This window comes from Miniopterus schreibersii, assembly GCF_964146895.1.
Source record: "Miniopterus schreibersii genome assembly, chromosome: 13".
Taxonomy (NCBI): Eukaryota; Metazoa; Chordata; class Mammalia; order Chiroptera; family Miniopteridae; genus Miniopterus; species Miniopterus schreibersii.
In genome coordinates this window covers 8,822,675-8,840,931 of record NC_138113.1, presented here as the reverse complement: position 1 = coordinate 8,840,931, position 18,257 = coordinate 8,822,675, and the positions used below count along the sequence as shown (strand labels likewise).

The following is an 18,257-nucleotide window of genomic DNA, read 5'->3' as shown; positions in this document are numbered from 1 at the left end:
GGTTTCACACTGAATGAAACTGCATTCTTTAGCTTCTCTGCTGATCTGCATTCTGACCTGGACGCCTTCTCCCCAGACTCAGCTAGAGGGGCCTCTGAATCCCGTTTCTTTCTTCATTATGTGACTCACCCTTGCCCCATTCATCTGTGCATACTCATTTGTATTGAATTTATATGCATCTATCAGGTTGATTACTTTTTAAAAGATCAAATAGCACAGAGATGCCCCCTTTAACTACACAGTCAATATATTTATATTCATGACTTTCTTGCCTTTATTCCTCCTGATAATTTTTGAAATGTGTCTGCATCTTTCGCTTACATGTCTTTTCCCATTCGCATATATGTTTGGGTGTCCTGTCCACCCTCTATTCAAAAGATGCTCCTTTCAGAATTAGAGACTCCTTAGCCAGGCCTGCAAAATTCAACTTCATCTGCAGTCACAGCTTATCTCCTTTCCTGACTCAATGCTCCAGCCAGAATGGTGATTCCTACACTTGACCAGCCTCAGGCTGTCCTCTAGGACTTTGGTCATCCCCTTTTGCCAGAAATGCCCCTTACCTAGTCATCCTCACCTGCCAGTTTTGATGTAGTGTCATACATGTTTCTTCTCACTAATTCTATTTCACCCCCAAATTGGAGGGGTTGTCTAGATCCTCTGGACATCACATGCTTTCCCCTAACTGGACTTAGGATGCATTGCTTTGTGCCAAAAGGCTTCTGTGTCTCCTCCACGATGTGAGATGTCACATACGTAAAATATTTTCTGAGTCTTTTGAGAGTAAATACCTACATTATGACCCTTCACCCCTAAATATATCAGCGTGTATTTACTAAGAACAAAAGTATTCTCTTCCACAACCACAGCATATTATCAGCATTAGTGAATTTGACACGGATACCCTCCTCCTTCCAACTGGCCCAATAATGCCCTTCATACATGCCCCTCTCCCCAGACGGGGGGAGTAGAAGCTGACCTTTCTTCCTGCAAGTCTGTCTTTCCTTTAATCACGTCTTGTTGATTCCCCTCAATTGGTGTCCTGACTCACGTTCATGTACCTCTTGCCCTTGGCTCACAGCATCTCCCACTTGAACCCCTGCTAATTAAGCCTGGTTACTCCTGAGCCTCTCCTACCTCTCAACCCAGATCGCCCCGCGATGAGAAAGGAGGCTTGATGCAAATTGCAGCTGACAAGGTGGACCGAAGCGGACACGTATTGATGTCCCCTAACCGTGCACACTCATTCAGGAAATTAGCACTCGTTGTCTGCACACACAGGGGGCCAAATCTCACAGGCGAGGCCACGAGGAGAGGGCTTTGGTTGAGGGGGAGCTATGCCTCTGACGTATTCTATTGTCCTTGTACTTCATATTACTTATCTTAGCTCCACCAGGGCAGGCTTCCATTTTTCCTGGTATAAAATATGCATGGCTCAGAACACGCCTCTCAACATTTAATCTTGGACACGTCCAGTTGCCTCCAGGGGCCGATGCTCAGTGCATGCACCCACGCCCCTTTGCAGAGGCCCTGGGAGCAGAGGCTGGGTGCAGAGATGGGATGGAAGCGCCTCGCAGGCTGGAAACACTCGTCCAAATGCAACCCATTAAGCAGCATCCAGGAAGGGTTCCAGAGCTGAGAATTAGCTAGAACACGGGGACCAGGAAGAGGGGGAGATTGAGCATGAGATACAGACGAGAGTAGGCAGTTTCGGTAGGGCAGGTAGAGGGCCCAACTCTGATTCTCTCAGCTTCTAGAACCTGTAATGCACTGTGGTGGCCTCACTTACGGCAGGAAAAGACTGGTAAGGGCGTTGGGCTCCTTCATTTCCTTCCTTTGGTCTTCCCGCTGCGTCTCTGTGTAATACAGGCGACTTCACCACACACACCTTTAGATTCTTCAGTAAAACCAGTAAACTTTTTTTTCTTGAAAGGAAACATGTTTTTTGATAGATCTGAGCCGTTCCTTTACCCATCTGACTAACTTATATTCTCTCTTCCTCACAGAAAACATACTCACACATCCATGTGACAGACTATACTGGGGTCCGGTGCTGTGGTAGACAACCCCAGGCCTTTCATAGGAATTACCTTCTATCAGGGCCACTTGAAGCCTCCAAGGCGTCTCTGTGCACATTAGAAAAAGGGTGGGCACAGCCCTGCCGCAGGGCAAGCCTGGCTTGGGAAGAAGAACACAGATAGGGTATTAATTGGTCTGCTCAGCCATCAGCTGGACACACTGAGGGAGCCTAATGGCCCGGTACTAGGCAAGCTGATGTCACCCCTCCCAGCCAGGTGGCATACGGGCCAGCTAGTGGGCTGCACTGGGCTCCTCTGCCTGCACCACGTCCTCACTATTGACCCACGAAATCTGAACATAATGTTGGTGCTGGGTGACCAAAGCACAAGGAAACTGCTTCCACGCCTGAGAATTCTAAGCTTATCTGTCTTCACTGGTTGGAAACCACATTGAATTTGGGAAAAAAATGAGTCAGAGTCTGAATCATTATTTCTGCCCATTTCCAAACCAAGATCAGTTCTTTGTTCCCCCTTCGCTCAGGCACACAGTCAGTGTCTTAAAGGTTCATCTTTGTCCTGACTTCCCTCCCACCTGCCAGACTAACGGTAGCCTAGTGTGTGCTGAGCAGTGCCCACGTCCAAGCTCTGCCTAGCTCTGCTGCTAAATAGCAGTTGACATGTGGGATAAACGGTTTGCCAGGTCTGGACTTCATCTATTATTTTATCTGTAAAGTGGGTTTATATAAAGATCCAAAGTGGTTAACAGTGTGAAAATGCTAAACTATAAAAAACAGTACAAACTGAAGACAACTGAATTCAGAAAAAGGTAATTCACAAATAAAAAAAGATATGTATTTTCTATGTTGTAATCTGTATTTTGTTGTATTTTTAAATTTATTTTTATTGAATTTATCGGGGTGACATTAGTTAATAAAGTAATATACTTTTCAGGTATACAATTCTACAATATATTACCTGTATATTGTATTGTGTATTTACTACCCCAGGTTAAGTCTCCTTCCATCACCATTTATCCCCACTATACTCTCCTCTACCTGCTCCCCCAACCCCCTCCCCTCTGGCAATACCATTCTGTTTTCTGTGTCCATGAGTCTTTCTTTAATTTATTTTTCTTTGCTTAATCCCATCACCCTTCCTCCCCAGCCAGGATTCAGTTAGGGTTCACCTGCTGTAATAGTGCGATGGTGCAGGGCAGGGGGAAGGGCAAGCGACAAGGCCGTTGGGACCCTTAGTCACTTTTCTTCTGGACCTACATGCAGTCTGTATTTTTAACTGTATTTAGCTTTTAAAATTTCTTTCAGTGCAATTGAATAACATCAGAAGTTATAAAAAATATATAAATGGCAGAATTTGATTTTTTAAAGAAAAAGTTAATTTAGCTTAAAGTTAAAATAGTACAATTTACTCACCCATTTTTCTATCATTCCTAGACATGGTCTGGATATCTATTAAGTACTGAAGAAATATATCATTTTCATCTGTCTGAATCTAGATGCAGTTGATTTCAAAGCTTAATTATGTTTGAATGAGGAATCAATACATACAACTGCACTAACATCGCTGCACTGAAAATCTGGGCATGTTTCTGATGCTTTCATAATATATTTCAATTTTCCTTCTATTTTTCCATTATGATCTCATAGTTTTGAAAGGGTTCTTTGAGCACAGCAAAGTGGCACAGATCCCAAATGAATGGTAATGATTATTTGTTTCGATTTCAAGCTGCATTTGTGAGAATGTTCTGCAGCCCTTCCTGGTTCCAGGCTGCCTCTCTGACAGAGACACCAAACAGTTCTTCCTAAAACATTCATTTTTATCATGCTCCTTTCTGGATAAAAAAAATAATAAAAAGTGTTCCCCCTTTCCCAGCTTGCATGATTATGAGTGACACCTATAGCTCCTTATAATTTAGCCATGGCCTTTCTTTCCATACTTGTGCCTCTCAGTTTTAGAATATGCCTCTTCCAGCTGGGCCTAGCACCTCTCAATTCCACAGGGAGGGGGTTCTTCTCAGTGTATCTTTAATTACTCTGATCTGACCCCAAATGCCCGTTTTTCACCCTTTCCATAAGCAATCTGACCCGGTGCACCGAGTCCAACTCAAACCCAGCCCCTGCTCAGGACTTTTGGGGTTTCTCTAGCTTTGGTGACCTCTCTCTCTCTCTCTCTCTCTCATAAATCTTGACCCTTGGAACACACTGCTTGGGAAGCCTCGTGATTTCTGGAACCACACTCACTTTAGAATAACGGTGTCATCAATGCCTAAGTCGCATCCAAGTGGATCCTCAGTCCATGCTGGGTCCTTCCTCCTTGACCTTGAGCCCAATTCTTTTTTTTTTTTAACTATATCTTTATTGATTTCAGAGAGAGGAAAGGAGAGGGAGAGAGGTAGAAATATCAATGAGGAGAGAGTCATTGATCGAGCCCGCAACCCGGGCATGTGCCCTGACAGGGAATCAAACCCCGATCGCCTGGATCCTAGGTCGATGCTCAACCTCTAAGCCACGCCCAGCCGGGCTTGAGCCCAATTCTTTATCTCCTATTTAGTGTAACTCCACTGAGTATTCTTAAAGGGCACTTGCCATGCCCCAACACACTGTCCCTCAACACACGTGCACAAGCACACACACACACACACACACACACACACACACACACACACACACCCCTGGATGGCATTCTTGTTAGAATGAGTGAATTCAGAGAGGAGTAGAGAGGCGTAAGTATAGTGCTCATCCTGTGCTCTCCTCTCACAGTAACTGATTCCACGTCAGTGAGATTTCACTGGCAAAATTGATTCAAATCAAACCAGAAAAATTCAGCCTCAATAACTGAAAATGAGCTGAAGGAGATAAGCAAAGAATATAATACGTGGCAATGTCTTTAAATTACTCATATTTTAGGCTTTACATAATTTGAAGTTGCGAAAATGTGTTTAACAGGGGTAGATTTTTAAAAATAAAACGTCTTTATTAATGATTAGGAAGTAGCGCCGAAGCACATAATGCCTAGTTCAGTGATGTTAAATTGGAAAGCGTACGAAACGTTGGGAAAGATGTATAAATAACACAAATAGAGCTATAGAGGTTATAAATATGGATGGAATGGGATAACAAAGATACTGTACTCCAGAAATACACAAAACAATTGCGTCTGTGGGAACATATAATCAAAAGCAAAGGAGTCCTCAGACAGGATTCGGGTCCTATGACACCCTCTTCTAGCTTAGTGTCCTGTGTGACTTGGGGTCAGTGACACGTGGTATTCCAAGAAGATTGTCTGAAGTAGTAATATTGGCATCAGTCAATTAATAACATTGAATTTAAAATTGTTTTCTGTTTTTATAGTGTGGCCATACACCAACCTCTTTGAAATAAATTTGTATTTCTCACTGGATTAAGGACATTTTAAGACTGCCACATTGCACAACTCCCTTCAGTCCATGCAGATGGCGCCTCCTGGAGGTGTTCATTGGATACCTGCATGACTTCTCACCACTGCTTTGACTTTAATTAAAATATGCACAGGTGTTCCCCAGGGTCCAGTGCTGTTTGTGTGATAATCCAGCATCTAGGCCGTGCAAAGTGTCCACTGGGTTATGTCAAACAATCATTTACTATGAAGGATTTCAACGTTCAAATAAGCAGATGGCAATCTGAGGGATTTAATGATTTACTGACTATTTTTCTGGAAGAACTGAACAATTTAGATATCTCCTAGGTTACGCTGTGGGTTTTGTTGGCTTGTAGATTTTTGAAAAGTTACTTCTGCTTATATATTTAATTAGATTGCACAGTCCCGTTGACATCTAATCAATTCACAGGATGAAATACACCCACAGATTCCAAGACTGGAAGGAGGAAGCCTCACTGTAGACTGTCAGGTTAGCGTCTCCCAGACCTGGTGGTGGGGCTGGTGCAAGGTCTCTTCCCGGGAGCTCTGATGTTTTCAAGTTTTGGCAAAAGCCCCATTTTAAGAAATTAGAGACTATTTATCTCCTGCTAGGAAAATGCTTTTATTGGCTGTGCACCTTTGCATTATTTTAAACTAGATAGCCAATAATCATTCTTAAGAAACTTCGGTTTTCATATAGATTAATGAAAATTATGCCTTAAATATAGATTCTTTCCCTCTGCATTTTATTTCTCCTTTCTGATAGAGTTCTGAGGTTAGGGTGTAGAGAATTATCTTAAAATATCCCTAGAACTTGGAGCTCTGTTCTGGGGAAGTCAACTAATGAAATTACACCTTGTAAACAGGCTTGACCACAGTCTTGCTGTCTAGAGGAGACTGAGTAAATCGACAGGACAGATCTGCATGACGTTTAGAAAATGGACGTGAAAGCCCAGAATGATCTGTGCTCCCCTCTGATTCCTCTAAGGGGAAGGCACCTGCGTGAGTGTCTGGTTCCACCGCCAGCTGCATGGCGTCCCACAGTGGAAACGGGTCCATTAGTGCTCATCGATCAGTGTCACCAGAATTAAGCCACTCGTTTCTCTTGCCAACTTTAAGCATATCCTGGCTTCTTGTGTTGCCATTTGGGGCAGCGAGAGTCTATGCTGACAGGAAAATGAGAGCATCCTGACTTGTTCAGGAATTTTCTTTCTCATTAATTAAGGCTACGGCATCAACTCTGCATCAGTCTGTTATGATTTTAGTTGATCGGCTCGTGTCTTTGAGTTTAGTCATCTGTAGGTTTTTGGATAAGATATGGGATATGGACTTGAGGTTGCAGATCAGACACTTGACCTTGGAGCTCTGATAGTATAATTGTGCCCCATCCTTCCCCTTTGCACCTTGCCCAAGGCCCTGCATGGATCTGCAATGATCTGTTTGGCTCCTCTGCATCCCATCATTCCTACTATGGGGAGGGTGTGTGTGTGTGTGTGTGTGTGTGTGTGTGTAGGAGTGTTGGGGTCTGTCATCAAGAGGAGGTGACTGTCAGTGCGTTGACCAGAAAACAGAGCCTGAGCCATCAGAGGCTCCTCCCTGCCTCCCCTGCTCTTGGAATATACTTTCTGCACACCATTCACATACTGGGAGCTGGTTCAAGGATGTAGCCTTAAGAGAGTAAGGGCTTGGGATCGTCTGGACTGAGCATGTGGCTGACCGGCTGAGACTCTACATAAACTTTTAAGATTCTTGTGGGCAGGCGCAGAGATCTGCTGGTTTGGGGGCTGCTTGAGGCAAGCCTCGTGTGTAAGGTCCCTTCTTACTAAACCTGCCACCACCAGTCTGAGCCGTGTGCCTGTCCCGTCTCTCCTTGCCTTCCATGTACCTACAAGGGCTGATTTGCTAACCAACTACGTGTGTGTTGTGTTGCGTGTGTGTGTGTGTTAGGGAAAAAGATATTACTTTCCAACGGAATTTTCAATCTATTTGAGATAGGATAGTGTTTATTATTAAAACTAGTTTTTTCTCTTTTCAGCAAACTTTGACTCAACGTGTTTGTATCTAGGAAGTTATTTAACAACTGATCCCCAAATGTTTCCATAGCTGTTTAATAAAAAAGGTCTTATTGTACTGACTGTGATTCCAGACTTGACAACAATCTCTGTGTCACTCTGGAATTACTTTAATGATGAGTTCTTTCCGACAGGATGGATTGCGTATTTTGGAGGAACGGCAGATGGTCCTGGTGAATTATCCGGCTTTCACACTCACTGCGTTTATAAAACCTGGTTCAATATAGCTCCATCTTTTAATCTCTCTCTCTCCCTTTCCCCCTTTCTCTCCCCTCCCCCTCCTCTCTTTCTTCCATCTACATACATGTACGTACATACATACATACACAGGTACATACGTAGATGTTTAAACTTTTCATTAAAAAATAAGATAAATGAAGGATAGTACGTGAATCATAAATATATCACCCAAAGACTTCTTTAAAAGTGAACCCAGGCATAACCCACCCCGATCAAGAAACAGAATATTGTCGGCGGCCTGGTGGCTTCCTCCAGGCGCGTGTCCACTCAGTCTCCAAAGTCAACACAGCCTTCACCGATGCCACCATCGGCCCGCCTGTGCCACGGCAGAGGTGGGCCGGTGCTGCCTGGGCGCCTGTGGCTGCCGCCCGGCCTCCGCAGGAGGCTGAGGTCCCTGCGGGTCGCGCGCGTCACAGCCGTTCGTTCTCCCTGCACGTTTCCCTTTCACGGTTCGGCCGCCGTTGCCCTGCCTGCTGCCGGTCAGGGCCGGCTGAGCGATTCGGGCAGCGCCGCTATATTCCGCTGGGTGCCTGGGAGCACCCAGACGGACGCATTTCTGGAGGGAACGCCCCTGGGACAGACCCGCTGTCCTAAGACGAACTTAGGCCGTTTCGCGAACGCCGTCGGAACCCCCCCAAGAGCGGGCAGCCGGCGTCTGCTGCCGCCGGGGTCAGAGGAGCTGCTTCGCCTCCCCTGCGGGCTTGGCGTCCTCAGGGTTTTGCAACTGTAGCCACGATGATTTCTGCACGGTGGGCCTGATAGTGGTATTGATGCGAAGCTATCTGATTAATGAGGTTCAGCACCTTCTCCCTCGTTTACTGGACCATTTGGATTGTGTAAGTGCGCGTGTGTGTGCGTGTGTGTGTGTGTGGGAAACGCCCACTTGAGGCTTTTGCCCACATTTCTAGTGTCATTATCTTAGTGATCTGTAGAAATTCTCCGTATAGTCTGGAGTCCTTCATGCAGTGCACGCATTGTAAATATCTATTCTCAGTCCATGGGTTGTGTCTTTTAAGACGGAGGGGTTCTCGGATTCAAAGTAGTTGACTCCTTCCTCCCGTGGGTTAGCCTTATGCCCCGTTTAAAGAACTTGCTTCGCAAATGATGGCACTGGAAACATTTTATTTCTATTCAGTCATTTTGTTTTATAGACAGACAGTTGGTTTTGCATAACAACTGTGGTGAGTGAACGTATCAAATTCAACTCTTATTTTTAATAGATTATTTTATAGTCCTCGGTGTAGTCGTTGTCATCTGCAAATTAATGAGAAAGCCAACCCTCTCCGTTTCTGTTCAATATTGAGCTGGAGGTCTTGCCCAGTGCCATGGGGCGAGAAGATACATAAGATACAAGTTTTGGAAAGAAAGTAATAAAAATAATCGTGTCTGCTACCAGCATCTATGAAACTGTGGCCGACTTACTGGCATGGAGTAAAAGAACATCTCAGACCCTTCGCAGTTCTTGAGAAGCAGGTGTATATAGAATTCTAGAATTTCCTTCTGGACCCCTTTTCATCTGTCTGTCTTTGTTCCTTTTTTGGGACTGAGACTGCAAGAATGTGAACAACAGGGCCAAGGTTGCACAGCTAATTAGCAATAAACCAGACAATAAAGTCGAGGTCTCCTGACCCCTTGGTTCTGTACTTCTTGCCCCTGAAGCGTTTAAAATCTAAACAAGCGTTTGAAACACCACGCTGTGCAACAGTTGAAACTTTTAATAACTTTTGTGCAATGTACCTGTTGGTTAAAAGCTCCTGTATGTGAGTCGTCTCTAAAACGATACAGTTAATTAAATGTGAATTTAAGAGACATTTTGGTACGGTACTTATTTTTTTTAAAAGCACTTTTAAAGTAAAAGACAAAGCAGTACACTAAAAACCTTCCCAATCAAAGTAAAAAGCAACATCTTGGTTAAAGCAGAGCTTGTGTTATAATGCTGAAGTGAAGCTAAATGCTCTTTTGGTAATTTTGCAGCCTCGATAAATGGTTAGGAAAATGCTTATGCATACAGAATGAATAATCTCAAAGATTCTTTGCAAAATTTCCCTAGATTTTGTACTGGTATGGGACATAGGGACATTTCTAACTGAAATCAAATATGTAGGGTGTCCCAAAAAATGTATACACATGCTTTGAATAATTATTAAGGCAATGTTTATTAAAATACATTTATTTTCAAAATTGAGCTATCAGCTGCTAAAGTATGTTTACATTTTTGGGGACACTCTATCTCTATGCTTAGTAAGAGAATCATTGGAGAAGTAAAACTGACTAGAAACATTTTTTGTGATATTTGAGACTGGACAATATGTGCCAAACTCTTATCAAAATTGAAATGACATCAGAAGTAAGGGACTGGATCTGCTCTCTCTCCCCCCTCCACCTTTCATTCACACATGCACCCTGAGGACATGAATCTCAGCTTTACTTTTGCAGTGTATTTGGTTTTCCCCTCAGAGAGACTTTGCTCACTGATGTAATACTTTTCAGTAAAAGACAGGGGTCTTCCTAACACAAACTCCATCCTCCCTACCCCCAAATATGTTTGACCACTCAGATTTTCTGCTCCCTGAGATTCTGACTTGTACGGCTGATGCAACTAAGAGCATTGTCTCTGTAAAATCCAAGTGCAAACCCTTATCCTTCAGGGAAAGATCAGCTTTTCCTTCCTCAATTCTTTCAAGTTTATTGTTTTTTAATCAATTATATTTGAATAACTCTTACTCTGATTTAAATTTGGTAATATACCCATTTACCTGATGCTACAATTGAAGGATTTCCTTTGCTTTAAAGTAATTTGGGGGCTGAGCTGACTGCAGCCCTTGGTCCTCAGGTCTTTGTTGGCATGGATGACCAAGCAACTATGATGACCTTACTTCAGACTGTGTGTGACCATTGGGTTCATATACTCACCCTATAGGACTTGTTTTTGGATGTTATCTAGACAGAAAAAATGATGAAAAATTCACCAACTTCTGCAAGAGTATGTTCTTTAAAAGGAAATTGAGACCCAATGAAGAAGTTAACTGTAAATAGAGGCTATGGCTGAATTATAGAATATTCATTCACATTATAAATTATGAGAGAAATAAAAACATGTCTAGGACCCTCTTAAGCAATGACAAGGTTATACACTAAGCTAGCTGTCACAAAGGATATCCCATAAGATATTTTGCCATAAAATATGAGTGATCAATAAATATCTTCAAAACTATGACTGCAAATCATCCACACACACAAAATAGCAGATATTATATTTTATTCACAACTTCAATTAATATTATTACTAATGATAGCCTGACAGAAGAGTTCTACATTGCAAAGAGAACTCTCTGGAGATGACCTACCTGGGCCAATTCCTCCTGCCCTCTGAGAGGCCACCACTAAGGGCGTGAATCCTGCAGCTGTAATGTGGCTTCTCTGACCAGGACACTGTCACAGGATCTCTAGTTCCCAGAGTTTCAACGGCCAAGAATGAAAGGCCAAATATACATTCTTAGTCCTCAGAGCTCTAATTGCATTATTGTCCTCAGAAATTATGTTCCAACGAGCATGAGAGCTAAATACGCAAATTTCACTGGACACCCTCCTGTTTTGAGGGTGGTCAGCACCATAGACAGCAGCAGCCTTGAGCACCAAGGGGAGAGGAAAGATTTCTATTAAATTCACCACTGATACATCTGATAAGGGGTTAATTTAAAAAATATATAAAGAACTTATGCAACTCAACACCAGGAAGACAAACATATTTGCATAACCCATAGACGTAGATAATAGTGTGGTAATGGCCAGAGGGAAAGGGGGGCTGGGTGGAGGTGGGCAAAGGGGGGGGGGCATCTGTAATAGTGTCCACAATAAAAATAAAGTAAACCAAGAAATCAAATCAAACATTCATTGTCTTCAAGTCGTCTATCTTAAATGGTTATTGACATAAACCAATTTTCCTGAAAAGACGTAAAACCAGGAAGCAAGGAATACTTGGTGTATGATTCCCAGGTTGTTGCAAAAACCAGGAACTAGTTTTCACAGCAGCAAATGCATTTCACCACTAACAATAGATACCTGCCTGCTTCTTTTAAGCCATTTTAATTTTGTCTTCTCTTCATAAGGTATTGATAATTAATTGCATCAACTCTACTACTTTAATAAAACTGGTCATCCACAAAGCAAATATGTATTGCTTAATTTTCAGTGTGAGGGTTGATAACCACTGAAAATTAATCATCCATAGAGAGAGAACTCAGCAGCACTTTTAATCTCTGAGAAGATTGCCAGTGTGCTAGAGTTATGTGCTACAATCAATTCACATATAACTGTCTAATTTATAAGCTCCAAATTAGATCAGCTATCTATTAGACCCAATAAAAATGGAAATGCATTCATCAGATTAGCAAAATAAAGAATCAGATTAGCAAGGAATGGAATGCATTACCCCTAGAAGAAAGAACTTCTGTTGTGAAAATCGAATGGGTGAAACTGGTTTTTCCTATATGCAGCTATATGCTTTTATGGGTAGTTCTTCATACTTTATATATGAAATTTTAAAAGAAGGCTCTTCTTGGAAATTAAACAGGAGCTAATATGCAAGAACAAAGGTTCTTTACATCATCTATTACTCCCAATTAGAAATAACATTTATTGAGCACTTACTGCATGCCAGGTATGGAGTTAGGCCTGGAATATATAGGCACACACTTGAAGATTAATATCCTTGTCGAGCTCACTTTCTAAGTTATGGGGATCATTAACTCTTTTTTTCTAGATATCCATATCAAAGAAACACTGATTGAGTTTTGCCAAGGTTTCAAACTGTAAATATTTGACATTCAGTAAAGTGTCAGTGCTACCTAAAAAAAAAAATCTAGTTTTACTTTCACACCATGTTTTTTCCCTTCCTCCTTTTGTCTCTTTCCTCACCAGCTGAGCTTGAGCCAAACTCCTGCTGAACCAACAAAGGTAACAACCACCAGAACCAACGACCACCAACTATAAGAAAAAAGTAACAGTAGAAATTAAATCCCTCCTGTAAAAACATTCTCTAAAGAATAACACTTTCCTGTGTTTTTAAAACATGCCTCGTTTTCTCCCAGGTGAAAGTGTTTCCTACGAGAAAGAACATGAAACGAATAAGCACCGCAGTGCCTCTGACATATAAGTGGCCATTTATTTACACGTTGGAAACTTTACAGCCCTCAGAATAGTAAAAACACCCCAACGAGTTTCTGTTACCCACATGTGTGTTGGCCTTGCCACCTGAAATGTGGATATCCTTCCCATCTGTATCCAACGCATACTGAGCACATGTCTGCAAAAGCCAGGATCGTATATGTAACATGTCCTGCATAACTCGGTTAACCTGGAGTGAGTCTGCATGTGACTGATGGATGCGCCACCTATTTTAAATCTTTGGTGCAAAGAACTGACAAGCACCAGGACTTCTGCTTTCTTGGACTTTACTGCATTCGTGTACAGTAGTCATTTTTATAGTTTCTCTTTAATTATGTTTGTTTTTCTAATATGAATTTTCTCAGTGTCATAGTATGTTTATACCCAGGACTAAATAGAATCCTATATTTATGTAGATTTTATATATATGTTTATATTGTATTAATTTAATATCCACTAATTTAAAATAATTGGTTATTTATTTTTTATTGTGATCATCATGGCTTACATACAGTTACTTTTGTTTGGAAATACTTTTTAAAGAATTTCAGAATAACAATATTTATAATTAGATTATTCTAGCTGTTTGAAACTCTTAATAAACTTCTTTTGAACCACCAATTTCCAGAAAATAAAAAAGCAAGGGACATTTCCCAACTCACATTTTAAGGCCAACATCATCCTAAAAACATAAACAGATAAACACAGTATAAGAAAAGAAATTACGGATTAATATGTCTCATTATAACACAAGCAAAAATCCTCAACAAAATCTTAGCAAGTCAAATCTAGCAATATATGAAAAGGAAAATACAATGAATAGGTTCTACCCCGTTGTTCAAGGTTGGCGCAACATTTGAAAATCAGCTAATGTAATTTACCATTTCAACTTATTAAAGAAGAAAAGCCAAATGATCTTAATTTATGCAGAGAAAGCACTTCAAAACTAAAAATTAAAATAGATCTACTTATAATAAAACTCTCAGAGAACTAGGAATAGGAGAACACTTCCTCCACCTGACAGAGGACTATACCCAAACCCTTTACTAACAGCAATAGTCAAACAGCAAATGCTTTCCTCCTAAGATTGGGGAAAAGCCAAGGATGTCCGCTCTCACTAGTCCTAACCAACGGCATCCTGGAGGTCCTCGAAAGTGTAAAAAGGCCAAAAGAATAAATAAAAGGCATCTAGATTGTGGGGGAAGTAATAAAATCCTATTTTTGGGTGATATGATTGCTTACCTAGAAAGCCCTAAAGATTCCACAGAAAGGCTATTAGAACTAATGAGTGGCTTGAGCAAGGTTTATGGACACAGAAATCATATTAAAAGAATCAATTAAATTTCTATAAACTAGGAGTAAACAGCTTGAAATAAAAATTAAAAAGAATTACGATAATAGCAAACGCATGGAAGAGTTAGATACGAAGCGATCACAATAAGTGTAAGTTCCACGCATTGACGACTACAGATGAGAGGTCACAGCAGTGCTAAGTAAAAGGGGAATTATACTTTGTTAATGGGTTAAAAAGCTCAATGTGTTAAAGTGTCAATTCTCCCCAAGCTAACACAGAGACTCAATATAACCTTAGTCAAAATCCCGGTAGGACACTTCGAAGGAATTGACAAGCTAATATTAAAATTAAACAGTATATATTAAAATGCAAAGGAGCTAAAATATCCAAAACAACTTTTGTAAAAGAAAAATAACATTGAAGGTATCTCATTGCCCAATTTTAATATTTACTATAAAGCCATAGTAATTAAGACAGTGTGGTATTGGTGACGGGATAGACATATAAATCAGTGAAACAAAAAAAGGGGTCCATAAATAGATCCACACATGTATGAACAACTGGCTTTTGACAATGATTGAAGGCGATTCGATGTAGAAACGGCAGTGTTTTCCTAAATGCTTCAGTAACGACTGACATCTGGAAGCAAAAAATGGGTGTGGATACTCTCACATTAAATATATAAATGACCTCAAAATGCATCATAGTCCTAACGTAGAACCTCAAGTTATAAAACTTCTAGTAGAAAATATAGAAGAAAGACCTGTGAACTTAGGTGACGACAAGTTGCTTAGGTACGATACCAAAACATAATAAATCGGACTTTACTGAAAATGAAATAAAAACTCAAAAAACTGCCCTTCAAAAGACAGTGTTGGGAAAATAAAAAGACCAACCAATGGTTAGGAAAAGTATTTGCCAGACACCCATCTGCTAAGTGACTTCTATCCAGAGTTTATAAAGAACATTCAAAACTCAGTAATAAGAGAAACGATGCAATAAAGAAGCGTAATGGAAAAAGCGTTTTAACAGGCACTTTCCTAATGATAATCTACAAAAGGCATCACAGGATGCCCGGTTCAAATGCTGAGTGTCACTTGTCAGGAGGGGAAATGTGTGTTAAACCACGGAGGATTTCACTACATCGATTGGCATGGCCGGCGGGACAAAGCAAGAAACAGGCCAAAGGAAACCCCACGCGACACGCGACACCTTCGGCCCTGAAGGCTGCTGCCCCTCGAGCCAGCCAAGGTCAGGGGTGGAGGCCCGAGGCCCTTCCTCTAAGATCAGACAGACAAGCTGCCTGCTCTCGTCTCCTCTGATCTTCATATTTCTGAAGTGTTAGTTGGAATGTCTTGCCTTTCATTTATAATTTTATTGGTTCGGTTCTCTTTTTTCCCCCTTGATAATCTAGTAAAAGGTTGGTTGTTTTTTGTCCTTTCAAACTCTTAGTTTTGTTCATCTTTTCTATTGTTTTTCTGTTCTCTGTTTCTTTCATTTCTCCTCTAACTTTTGTTGTCTTTCTCTTTATTATTTTATTACCTTCCTTATTTTCCTGTTCCGTACTCTATTGTTATTTCTTGGTGTTACATGAACTAGTAGACATCTTACAAGCAATTTTTAGGTATTATGAAATGTCTTAGTGCCTTATCAGTTTTAGGAATGTTTCATGGAGTTGAAAATAATGAATATGTTATTTGTTAGGTGGAGAGTTAGCTCTAAAAATTAGATTAAGCTTTTTGCATTGCTTCCAAAAATTTTTATATTTTACTATTTTTTGTTTGCATAATTGATGGAAGAAATAATTAAATTTTTCCCTATGATTAATAAAATTTTTATTTCTACTTTAGTTTTATAATTTCTTCATATATAGGCTATTGAAGTTCATAATGGTTTTCTTCTTAGTGGAAATACTTTTAGCAATATATAGTTTTTAATAATCATTGGTATTTTTACCTTGATTTTTTTTCTGATATGGATACTGTTTTACCATTTCATTTTTATTAAGATTGCCTTTTTATATATTTTGGGTTTACATTGAACTTTTGGGTTCTTTCTAAAGTTAACTCTTTAAGCAGTTTACCTGGATTAAAAGATTTATTTTTCTTTACTGTGTGCAAATAGGTCTGTATTTCATTTATATTTATAGAATTATTACTATACTTAAACTTTTTGTGACTTTATGTTTTAACATTAGAACATTCCTAAGATTAGGTAGGCTGTTTCTTACAACTGATGATTTTCTGCCTTCTAGAGACTGATTTTATTTTTATTACATTTGTTTCTGCCTTTACTATTGACTTTTATTATTATTCACTTTTATTAGTCTGGAAAGCATACATTTCTTTTTGTTATTTTAGTGCCTACCATTTGTTCTATGATTGTAAAGTTCTCTGAATGTCTTAGAGATAAGGTAACAAAATAATAGAATGGCATGAAAAAGGAGATTTTAAAGGTAAAAAAATATAAATTAAAACTCTGCTTCAGAACAAATAAATAAAATAGAAGTCACAAGTAAAAGAAAGACACAATTGAAAAGTGAACCTATAATTTGAATAAAAAGAGTGTAGGACACAAAGGCAACAGACTCAAGATAATTAAAAATAAGGTAACAACTAGAGAGGACAGACATTTGTAATTAAATATGGTGACAATTTATTTCTTTTAATTAGAGAACTCAACAAATGCAGACACAACAAAAAAAATATAAAATTGAGTATAATTCCATGAAATGTATAAGTAACTGAATATAGGCATAGAAGACATTGTTCTTATGTTCACAGAGCGCATTGTTTAAAGATAATACAGTATCAATATAATGGACTGAGTAATGAAGCATATAATTACGAGAGGACACATTTCTGTAAATAAGATATGAATAAATGAATGAATGAGTTGTCCTTCTAGAAAATTCTACCATGTGGCCATCGCATTTTTATTCCGAATACCTCTTGACTTCATTGTCCCCCTCTGGTCTACCGTTTCGGTGTCCAGTGATGACCTAGAGAGACATGGGAACATCATTCACCTGCCTGACACAGAGAGGTCAGACTGCTTGTCTTCTTCATTTGAGTCTCCAAAAAAAAAAAATAAATAATAATAATAATAATAACCTGTGCTTTGATTGATCTGTTTGGGGTGCTTTCTGTCTCTCCGGGGGCTATGAACCACGCACTTCCTTTCGTCCGGCCTGGCCTGCGGGAAGGCCGCTGGGCCTTTGCTGATACCTTGCTCTTAGTGCAGTGTTCTGTAGTCCTGGCTGGTTTACCACGTGCGACAACTTGCATTTCATATCCGTCCTTTGATGTCTCTCTGGTCTTCTTTGTAGCTGGGCTTTCTCTACTGCAAGTAGGATTAGCGTCTTCAAACACAGGTTTGAATTCTCCCGAGGATCTTGCAACTTCCTTCACTCCCTTTGCTCTTCATGGGGGAGGGATTTGTTGGATGAAGAAAGCTGTCGAGCATTACGGAGATTCTCCCCCTTGACGTGGGGTACCTTTGTTTTTGGATGCCCTCCAAACAGGGTGCGCAGTTACTTAGCCACCCTGTGGCGGGGTGGCCGTTCCTGGCCTGTCCCAGTGGGCTCCGGTGTAGATCCTGTTGGCCATTCAGCTTCGTGGAAACGTTGAACTGTATAAGGCAGGTTGGAGAAGATCCTATGTCTCTACTGCATATCTGGATGGGTTGTGTTTCCTGAAAAAGATTTAGGAAAGTGAGCGTGTGAAGCGCCAACTTCGCAAACGTCATTCATTCACTGATGTTCCTCATTTATTAGGTACATGCGTTGCTGGAATGATCCTATTTGCTTGGGGTATAGCATGACCAAGACACCACGTCAGTCTGCAGGGAAACGTTCAGTATGGTGCGGAAGGTGGGACTATCAAAATAACTGTGACATGACACCTTATGTTGCTTTCGTGACTGAGGTTTGCGCAGGGAGCTGCCAACATGCCCCCGGGGTCCACTTGTCTCTTTATGCTGAACTCGCCTGGACTGTGTCAGAAGCCTGGCTTAGGGTCACTCTTGGCCCTTTGGATTTAGAAACAAAAGGTTTTG

The 18,257-nt window shown here is 40.6% G+C and overlaps 1 pseudogene across 1 annotated transcript; it reads left to right on the top strand.

Moving 5' to 3' along the window:
- Window positions 1-10,604: 10,604 nt before the first annotated feature.
- Window positions 10,605-10,777, top strand: LOC308566474 (NADH dehydrogenase [ubiquinone] 1 beta subcomplex subunit 1 pseudogene; annotated as a pseudogene). Its single transcript has one exon. The product of its transcript is annotated as an NADH dehydrogenase [ubiquinone] 1 beta subcomplex subunit 1 pseudogene (transcript).
- The last annotated feature ends 7,480 nt before the right edge of the window (window positions 10,778-18,257 follow it).